Below are 10,893 nucleotides of genomic sequence, written 5' to 3'. Positions count from 1 at the left end.
GAGTGGAAGTCTGGCTTACCACTCGGTAGGATTTTTATAACTTAGGCGAGTACTTGGACTGCAGCTAAGCCTCCGAGTGGAAGTCTGGCTTACCACTCGGTAGGAATTTTATAACTTAGGCGAGTACTTGGACTGCTGCTAAGCCTCCGAGTGAGAGGTTTGCTCTTCACTCGGTAGGATTTTTATATCTTAGGCGAGCACTGGGCTGCAGCTAAGCCCCCGAGTGAGAGGTTTGCTCTTCACTCGGTAGGATTTTTATATCTTAGGCGAGCACTGGGTTGCAGCTAAGCCCTCGAGTGAGAGGTTTGCTCTTCACTCGGTAAGATTTTTATAACTTAGGCGAGTACTTGGACTGCAGCTAAGCCTCCGAGTGGAAGTCTGGCTTACCACTCGGTAGGATTTTGATAACTTAGGCGAGTACTTGGACTGCAGCTAAGCCTCCGAGTGGAAGTCTGGCTTACCACTCGGTAGGATTTTGATAACTTAGGCGAGTACTTGGACTGCAGCTAAGCCTCGGAGTGGAAGTCTGGCTTACCACTCGGTAGGATTTTTATAACTTAGGCGAGTACTTGGACTGCAGCTAAGCCTCCGAGTGGAAGTCTGGCTTACCACTCGGTAGGAATTTTATAACTTAGGCGAGTACTTGGACTGTAGCTAAGCCTCCGAGTGAGAGGTTTGCTCTTCACTCGGTAGGATTTTTATAACTTAGGCGAGTACTTGGACTGCAGCTAAGCCCCCGAGTGGAAGTCTGGCTTACTACTCGGTAGGATTTTATTTAATCTTAGGCGAAACGGATTCGCAGCTAAGCCTCCGAGTGGGAGTCTGGCTCACCACTCGGTAAGGATTTTTACAAACTTAGGCGAAACGGATTCGCGGCTAAGTCACCCACTGAGGGGAAAATTTTATTGGACAAAATAAAAAGTGACAAAAATTATGGAGGAACTATGACACTATTATTTTGAAATCCATGAACTACGGGAGTACTTTATTGCAACTCATCCGAGTGATAAACTTAAGTGTAAAATGGACGGAGTAGTTCCGCGTTCCAAGCTCGGGGCTCGTTGATATTATGTTCGATGTTGTAAAGACGGTACGCCCCGTTGTGGAGAACTTTGGTGACGATGAAGGGTCCTTCCCAAGAAGGAGCAAGCTTGTGATGTTTCTTCTGATCCACTCGGAGAACTAAATCTCCTTCCTGGAAGGCTCGACCCCTCACATTTCTGGCGTGGAAACGACACAAATCTTGTTGGTAGATGGTCGATTGGATCAGAGCCATCTCCCTTTCTTCCTCTAAAAGGTCGACTGCGTCCTGCCGCGCTTGTTCAACTTCTGCTTCGTTGTAGATCTCAAATCGAGGAGCATTGTGGAGAAGATCACTCGGCAAGACTGCTTCAGCTCCGTAGACCAAGAAGAATGGAGTTCTTCTGGTCGATCGATTAGGTGTGGTCCGCAGTCCCCAAAGCACCGAGGGAAGTTCGTCGACCCACGCTCCAGCTGCATGCTTGAGATCACGCATCAATCGGGGTTTCAATCCCTTGAGAATCAGGCCATTGGCTCGCTCTGCTTGTCCATTCGTCTGCGGATGGGCGACTGAAGTGTAGTCGACTCGTGTGCCTTGAGAGTTGCAGAAATCCCTGAATTCCTCCGAGTCAAAGTTCGACCCATTATCCGTAATGATGTTGTGCGGGACTCCATATCTGAATATCAGTTCCCTGATGAAGCTAACAACAGTACCGGCGTCAAGGTTCTTGATTGGTTTAGCCTCAATCCACTTGGTGAACTTGTCGACTGCCACCAGTACATGCGTGAAGCCACTTCGACCTGTTCTCAAAGGACCGACCATGTCCAACCCCCATACTGCGAAAGGCCAGACGAGTGGAATGGTCTTCAGAGCTGATGCAGGCTTGTGCGACATATTCGAGTAGAACTGACATCCCTCGCACTTATCCACTATTTCCTTTGCCATCTCATTCGCCTTTGGCCAGTAAAATCCGGCTCGGTATGCTTTGGCCATGATGGTCCGAGAGGACGCATGATGACCACAGGTCCCCGAGTGGATATCATTAAGGATGATTCGACCTTCTTCTGGTGTTATGCACTTCTGACCAACTCCAGTCGCGCTTTCTCTATATAATTGTCCTTTGATTACGGTAAAGGCTTTAGATCGACGGACGATCTGTCGAGCCTCTTCCTCATCCTCCGGAAGCTCTTTTCTCAGGATATACGCGATATACGGAACTGTCCAGTCGGGAATGACCACCAAGACCTCCATGACCAAGTCGACCACTGCTGGGACTTCAACCTCAGTCGGATCTGTGGCACTCTTGGCCTGTGGAGCTTCTTCGGTGAAAGGATCTTCTTTGACTGACGGAGTGTGTATATGCTCCAAGAACACACCACTCGGAATGGCTCCTCTCTTGGAACCTATCTTTGCTAGATCATCAGCTGCTTGATTTTTCAGTCGGGGTATATGATGGAGCTCCAACCCCTCGAACTTCTTTTCCAGCTTCCTCACTGCACTGCAGTATCCAGTCATGGCTGGGCTTCTCACGTCCCACTCCTTCATCACTTGGTTGACCACTAAATCTGAATCGCCATAGACCATCAGGCGACGGACGCCGAGTGAAATGGCCATGCGCAATCCGTATAAGAGGGCCTCATACTCTGCCTCATTGTTGGAGGAATCAAAGTGAATCTGGAGCACATATATGAGCTTATCTCCTCTGGGGGAAACCAGGACAACCCCAGCACCGGAACCATTCAACATCTTAGAGCCATCAAAAAACATGGTCCAATGCTCCGAGTGAACTTCAGTCGGCTGCTGCTGTTCAATCCACTCGGCGAGGAAATCTGCTATTGCCTGGGACTTAATGGCTTTCTTTGCCTCAAACTTGATATCAAGGGGAAGAAGTTCAATCGCCCATTTCGCCACTCGACCAGTTGCATCTCTGTTGTGCAAAATCTCTGATAGTGGAGCGTTGCTGACGACTGTGATGGAATGATCAGAGAAATAATGAGCAACCTTCTTTGTGGTCATGTATATTCCATACACAAGCTTCTGATAATGAGGATATCTCTGCTAGGATGGAGTCAAGACTTCAGACAAATAATACACTGGGCGCTGAACTTTGAAAGCTTTTCCTTCTTCTTCCCGCTCGACCGTAAGCACTGTACTGACGACTTGTCCTGTGGCTGCGATATAAAGCAACAGAGGCTCTTTGCTGATTGGAGCAGCAAGCACCGGCTGGGTGGAGAGCAGAGCTTTTAGCTCGGCAAATGCTGCATCAGCTTCTGGAGTCCACTCGAACTTGTCTGCCTTCTTCATTAGTCGGTAAAGAGGCAATGCCTTTTCACCGAGTCGTGAGATGAATCGACTTAATGCGGCCAAGCATCCAGTAAGCTTCTGGACATCGTGCACTCGCACAGGGTGTTTCATTCGGAGAATAGTGCCGATCTTTTCTGGATTAGCGTCGATCCCTCGCTCAGAAACGAGAAAAACCGAGTAACTTGCCACCAGGAACTCAGAATGTGCACTTTGATGGATTGAGCTTGATATCATACCTTCTGAGGTTGGCAAATGTTTCGGCGAGGTCAGCGAGCAGGTCGGAACCTTTTCGTGACTTGACGACGATATCATCCATATACGCTTCCACATTCCGACTGATTTGAGTGAGTAGACACTTCTGAATCATTCCCATAAATGTGGCTCCGGCATTCTTGAGGCCGAATGGCATGGTGATATAGCAGAAGCACCCGAATGGAGTGATGAAAGCTGTTTTTACCTCGTCGGGTCCGTACAGACGGATCTGGTGGTACCTGGAGTAGGCGTCTAGAAAAGACAATCTCTCGCATCCCGCGGTCGAGTCAACAATTTGATCTATGCGAGGGAGAGGAAAATGATCTTTCGGGCAGGCCCGGTTGATGTGCTTGAAATCAATGCACATTCGGAGCGATTTGTCCTTCTTAGGAACCATGACGACATTAGCGAGCCATTCGGAGTGGTATATCTCTCGGATAAATCCTGCCGCCAACAGTCGAGCCACTTCCTCACCAATGACTTTTCTCTTCTGGACGGCGGACCGCCGAAGATGCTCTTTGACTGGTTTTGCTGATGAGTCGACTCTTAGGCGATGCTCAGCCAGTCCCCTGGGAACACCTGGCATGTTAGCGGGCTTCCATGCAAAAATGTCCCAGTTCTCACGGAGGAACTGGATGAGCGCTTCTTCCTATTTCGGGTCAAGTGTTGTGGAGATGTGGGTCGGGGCTGCATCGGGGTCGGTCGGGTGAATGTGAACAGGCTTCGTCTCACCGGACGACTGAAATGCAGATTCTGTGGCGGGTTTCTTGGATCGCAGCAAATCACTCGGATCTGCGTTTTGCTTGTATTCTTCAAACTCGACCGCTGTCACCTGGGAATCAGCAATCTTTGAGCCCTTCTGAAAGCACTCTTCTGCCTTTTTCCGATCACCGGTGACAGTGATCACTCCTTTGGGGCTGGGCATCTTCAATTTGAGGTACACGTAACATGGTCGAGCCAAGAACCGTGCGTAAGCTGGTCTCCCCAAAATGGCGTGATATGCACTCTAAAAATCCACGACCTCAAACGTCAACTTCTCTTTGCGAAAATGTTTCGAATCACCAAACACCACGTCCAGAGCTATTTGGCCGAATGACTCGGCTTTCTTCCCTGGTATAACTCCATGAAAGCTCATGTTACTGGTGCTCAGTCGGGACATCAGAATGCCCATTCCTTTCAGTGTGTCTGCATACAACAAATTCAGCCCGCTACCACCGTCCATCAGCACTTTTGTCAGTCGAGTGCCTTCGACAACTGGATTGACCACCAAAGCTTGCCTCCCAGGGGTGGCAATATGAGTCGGGTGATCAGATTGGTCGAATGTGATGGGTGTTTGGGACCATCTCAGATAATTTGCTTTTGCTGGGGTAACCATGTTCACCTCGCGGTTAATGACTTTCAATCGACTCTTGCTTTCCACATCTGCAAAGATCATCAGAGTGGAGTTGACATGTGGATATCCTTCCTCACTGTCCTCCTTGTCTTCGGCCTTGTCCAACTCCTTTTCCTTGTCTTTAGACTGTTTTCCTTGAAACTGCTGGATCAGGAGTCGACATTGGCGAGTGGTATGCTTTGGGTAAATGATATTCCCCTCTTCGTCTTTCTTCGTGTGGATGTGACACGGCATATCCATCACGTCGTTCCCTTCTTTATCCTTTACCTTCTTAGGGTTCCAGGATCCTTTTGGTTTCCCTTCAAACTTTCCATGAGTCATGGCCAGAGCCTCTCCAGGAGCTGCCGGTTCAGCCTTCCGCTTCTGTTTCCGACTGGTGTTTCCCTTCTCCGACTGGCTCGGCTTGTGCTTGCCGCTTTGGAGTCGGTCTTCTTCTTCGCCGTTGGCGTACTTGGTAGCAATTTCCATCATCCGACTCAAGGTCATGTCTCCGGTTCGACCAAATTTCAAACTCAATTCTCTGTTCTTGACACCATCCTTGAAGGCGCAGACTGCCTGATGATCAGACACATTCTCCACAGTATGGTGCAAAGTTATCCATCTCTGAATATACTCCCTGAGAGTCTCATTGGTCTTCTGCACGCAGACTTGCAGCTCCGTCAATCCAGCCGGTCGCTTGCAAGTTCCTTCAAACGTTCTGACGAACACTCGGGACAGATCTTCCCAAGTGTAAATGCTGCTAGGAGGTAACTGATTCAACCACGCTCTGGCAGAACCTTCCAACATGAGGGGCAAATGCTTCATGACCACCTCGTCATTCCCACCACCAATCTGAACCGCCACTCGGTAGTCCTCAAGCCAAGTTTCAGGCTTGGACTCACCGGTGAACTTGCTGACTCCTGTTGCCAACCTGAAATTGGGAGGAATCACTGCGGCTCTGATAGCTCTGCTGAAACATTCCGGACTAGAAACGTGCACTCGACTGCTCGTGGGCGCATCTCTGTCGAGTCCACCTCGATGGGCTCTGTTCCGGTCGACCAAGCCTTGCACGATAATGGATCGCGCGTCAAAGCCTGGTTCTCTGGGGTCGACTGGAACTCTTTGCCCCGCACTGAGCTGACGTCTGTCATCCTGCTGCCGAGGAGCGTAAGACCCACCCCTCGGAGGGGAAGTGGGCACTCGACGCCTATCATCTCGGTCGTGTCAGTCTCCATATTGGTCTCGCCGATTCTCGCGCCCTTCACGCCGCGGAGGCGATCTGGGACTGTGAGCCGACTGAACCGTATTCGCAGCGACGGATCAACTGTGAATTCTGTTGTGCGACTGCGACACGGCTGAATTCTGATCTCCTGCTGCCCGGAGCAGATCCCTGATCTGCATCAAGCCTCTGCCAGCTTCCGACTGAGAGGGCTGGATGGACTCTGCTATACGGGTCGCAGCTGCTAAATTCTGGATTGGGGTTCGATATACCTGAGTCGGCGGGAAGAGTTGACGTCGATTAGCGTCGGGAACTCGTTTCCGCGCGCGCTCGTCGAGTGCTCGCTGAAGATTCTCCAGGCGAGCGCGTTCGGCCAAATTGGCCAAACGTGCCTCCTCCAAGGCGCGAGCCTCGGGGGTTTCTCCTGCGATGGGAGTATGCAGGGCATCCATGTTCCTGCGGCGAAGTTCTTCTCTTTGCAGAGAGTCGAGTGGCTCGGGCCGGTACTCTTCGTGGTCTCGTGCGGGGTCGCCTCCGTCGCCTACCCCACCATCACGGGCGAAGCCAGGGGGGCTGCGAGGCCCGTCGACCATCAGGATTTCCACCGCTGGATCACTGCTATCGCATTCGGATGCAGTCTCTACAGAGCCAGTCGACAGATCGAACAGGCCGTAGAGAGATTCGTCGGGCTCGATTGCCGCAACTTGGGTGGTGGCCGTCTGGCGAGCCACCGCGTGTCTCACCCACCGCTGAAGCCTCGACCGGGAGGGTGGCGGGAGACCGGGAGGGTGGTCGATAGGGGAGTCGACCGATATGGGGTCGACGGTTGCCGCAGCAGAACGCCGCGGACACATGCGCGAAAATGCGTCGCACCGCGGACGGGGAGCGCATCAACGTCGAGTGGAGCCTCCTGGAGCCAGGCGGAGTCGTCGGCGACGAAGGTGAGAGCACCGAGACGAATCTCTCGACCCTCGACCAAAACTCCAGCAGCTACCATGATGAAAGTACTCGGAAGAATCGCAACTTCTCCACAAAATCGCTAAAACACCGGCCCCACGGTGGGCGCCAACTGTCGTGGATCTAAATCTGACAGTAGAGTGGGGGTAGGTATGGAGAGGCAAGGTCCTAGCTATGGAGAGGTTGTAAACACAAGAGATGTACGAGTTTAGGCCCTTCTCGGAGGAAGTAAAAGCCCTACGTCTCGGAGCCCGAAGGCGGTCGAGTGGATTATGTGTATATGGATTACAGGGTGCCGAACCCCTGGCTTATATAGAGTGCTCCAGGACCCCAGCCAACCCACGTAATGAAGGGTTTAAGGTACATTAAGTCCGGGGCGTTACTGGTAATGCCCCACATAAAGTGTCTTTACTATCATAAAGTCTACTTAATTACAGACCGTTGCAGTGCAGAGTGCCTCTTGACCTTCTGGTGGTCGAGTGAGTCTTCGTGGTCGAGTCCTTCAAGTCAGTCGAGTGAGTCCCTCGTAGGTCGACTGGAAGGTGATCTCTTCTAAGGGTGTCCTTGGGCAGGGTACTTAGATCAGGTCTGTGACCCTACCCTAGGTACATGACTCCATCACTCGGTGTTGTCAGCACCGGGCATGCATAGACGAGGAACATGCACGAGCTGTACGCTATGTCGAGGAGTCGGAGGGGCCAGCAGAGAAGGAGACTCGACGGCGGTTGTGGCACCAATCGGCGTGGGGGGCGATGTCACCAACGATGGTAGGAGTAGACAAAGTTGTCAGGGAAGATGGCCGCGATGCTGGCGACGGGCTGGTGCTAGACGAATACGAAGGGGGGGTGGACGGGCGGCGGTGACTACAGGGGTAGCAGTGGCTTGATGGCGGCGGCGGTTAGGTTAGGAGCGCGACGACAGTGCTCGAGGTAGGCGAGGAACTCGACAACGTGATGAAGAGCAACGCGGTGGTGTTCCCACGCCGAGGGAGGCAGCGAGACGCATCCCACAGAAAGTCGACACGGGAGGACGACGGAGTGGACCGTGAGCCGCCGTGCTACGGCCCGAAGGGGCGACGCAGCGGCAGCAGGCGGGTTGGGGCGACGGCGGAAAGACCTCGGGGTGGCGGCGGTGACCGTGGGCCGCGGGGCTACGACACGAAAGGGCGGTGCAGTGGCGGAGCGCGGGTTGGTTCAACCGCGGGGACGACCTCGGGTGGCGCCGGATACCGCGTGCCCCGCTCGCTACGAGCCGATGGGGCGACGCAGCGGCATCATGAGGGTCGGTGCAGCCACAGAGACGGCCTGGAACAAACGTCCTCAAAGCGGCGGTAGACCGCTGGACGCGGCACTACAGCCCAAAGGGGTGACGCAGCGGCAACACGTGGGTCGATGCAGCCGCGGGGAGAACCACGGGGCGGTGGCGTTGTGACCCGACGGGGCGACGCAGCGGCAGCTCGATGCTCGACCGGTAGAGGGCATGCTGTACTCGGGACAATCTTCACGGGACCTGCAGAGGCGCGCGCAACCGACGGGCCCGATCGATCGCCCGACGAAGGAGGGGCGGATCGAGGCGTGGGTGGGTGATCAATCCGATCGTGCATGAGATTGTGGACGCCGCTCGGTGGAGGCGGGGCGGTGGCGGAGTCCGAGCAGAAACCGGCGACGACGGCCGGCGTGTGACGATGTGCGGACGAGCTCGTCGGCGCCGGCGCCCGAGCGGCTAGCCCCGAGCAGCGAACGCAACAACATGTGGAGGCGGCTGTACATACGCGGCGGAGGCGGAGGTGAAGGCAGGGTGGTGAAGCAGGAATCCTGTTCGGAGTAGGGCGGCGACGGCTGGCGCATGATGACGGGCGCGCAGAGGCGCAGACGACGGCCGTGATGGCCACTTGTTGCGCGAGGGCGCCGGGTTGGATAAGTGGGCGGCTGGTCGTGCCGGTGTCGGAGTAGAGGCATGGGGTTGATGGCAGCGGCGGGCCATGGAAACCGATTGTTGATCGGAAAACCAAAAAAGAAACACTGGTCAAAGTGACTGGAGAGAGAGAGAGAAATCCGGATCGAATGATCGAAAAAAGACTCTCTAGGGCAACCAGTCAACATGACCGACGAACAAACCCTAAGTAAGGGAGGCACGGCCCCCGGCGGCGGTCATGGAGGCCAATCGCCCTGTGGGCAGCGTGCGGGGCGGAATCGACGGGCGACGACTAGAGTTGGATCGGTTAGGCTGATACCATGTTAAAAGAGATAGAGAGGGATTGATGAAATTGATGGATATTCCTTGAGCCTCGTTGGCATACATACAGAAGTACATGATCATCTTGAAGTATAAAGTAAGGTGGAATAAATCCTACGCTAACCTATATTTCCTAAATAATCATAATACTCAACACAAGCAAATCACTAAAAGAGCATGAGTTTCTCCATGCTTTAACCTTTTTGCTAGATTGCTCACCCGAGTCTCAGTCGGTTCAGCTAAGTGAAACTTTGGTTCACTAAATGAATGCAACCTACGCTTGGGAAAACATAACGGCGTGAAAGGAAAAATACATCTTGCACTTTTCAATGAATTGGAGTTGCATTTTTCTTAAAGAGAATATCATATGAAAACCAACATTTAGTAGAAACCAATGATAACCACACGTAAACGTTGTTTCCAAGTTTTTCTAAGAAAAATCTCAAAAACAACAGTGATGTTAAGGGGTGATGTCCTATTGCCATGCAAAATTTCAAGTTTAAACACATTACAGGATTTGAGCTATGAAATAAACAAAATCAGCATCGGACAGTGTCGAACAATAACGTCACTATTCATTGCTGAATCTGTCTTTTTCATAGCACACATCCCATAATATGTTTGAACTTGAAATTTCATATGACAATAGAACATCGTCTTCTCAATCGATTGAGACTTCAGAAATTCTCGGTCAGTCGAGATACAGATGGGCTAATATTTTAATAAAAGAGCACTTGTCATCTTTAAATTGAAACGTTGGGGATTTATGATAGTTTACTACAATTCATATGCTCTTAAATTGCCGGGACCCAGCAACTTTCTATGAACTTTGTAAGAGGTAATAGAGGTATTCAATCTAGACAGCCAATCGATCACAGGCAAGTAAGGCCACATATAATTCCTATAGAGAAGTACTAGTAATTTTTTTTATTGAAAAGTAATATTTCAAAATGTAATTTTAAAAGTTCTATATTATGCACTAAAAAATCATAAGATGCTTACATTTATACCGCAAAAACCTTGTACTATCCCTTTTTTCTTCTAAAATTGTACCATGTACAATCTAGAGAGAGATGTCACCATGTTTGGTTTGTCCCATTTATTTTTACCATGAGAACATACTCCAATCCTTTGACATGCACATTAATCTCACATGCTCGTTATAGAGATATTGTTCTAAAATTTTAAAAATTCTTATCTTTGTAATAGTAAATATTTCTAAATACCACTAGTACCATGTGGTTTGATATTTTCATGATACTGGTGATTTAGTTTAAGCAACAAGTTAAATGCATAATGTTCTTATGTAATCAGATTTTTTGGGGTACCTGTTGAAACTTGGAACCAAGAAATTTGACGGTGGACCAATGGTTTGTTGCTTGTGCATAGATGCTAGTGCATTTCGAAACATGAGGTTCTGATCGAGTGGAGGAGCTAAACAAAAGTTCCCATGTGCGGAATCCAAATCATGACGAACTGGAGGGGCAAGAGACTATTTTGCTTTACGGTAGCCTCCACAATAAATTCTTCACA

Source organism: Triticum dicoccoides, chromosome 7B (assembly GCF_002162155.2).
Source record: "Triticum dicoccoides isolate Atlit2015 ecotype Zavitan chromosome 7B, WEW_v2.0, whole genome shotgun sequence".
NCBI classification, from domain to species: domain Eukaryota; kingdom Viridiplantae; phylum Streptophyta; class Magnoliopsida; order Poales; family Poaceae; genus Triticum; species Triticum dicoccoides.
This window is presented reverse-complemented; position numbering follows the sequence as displayed.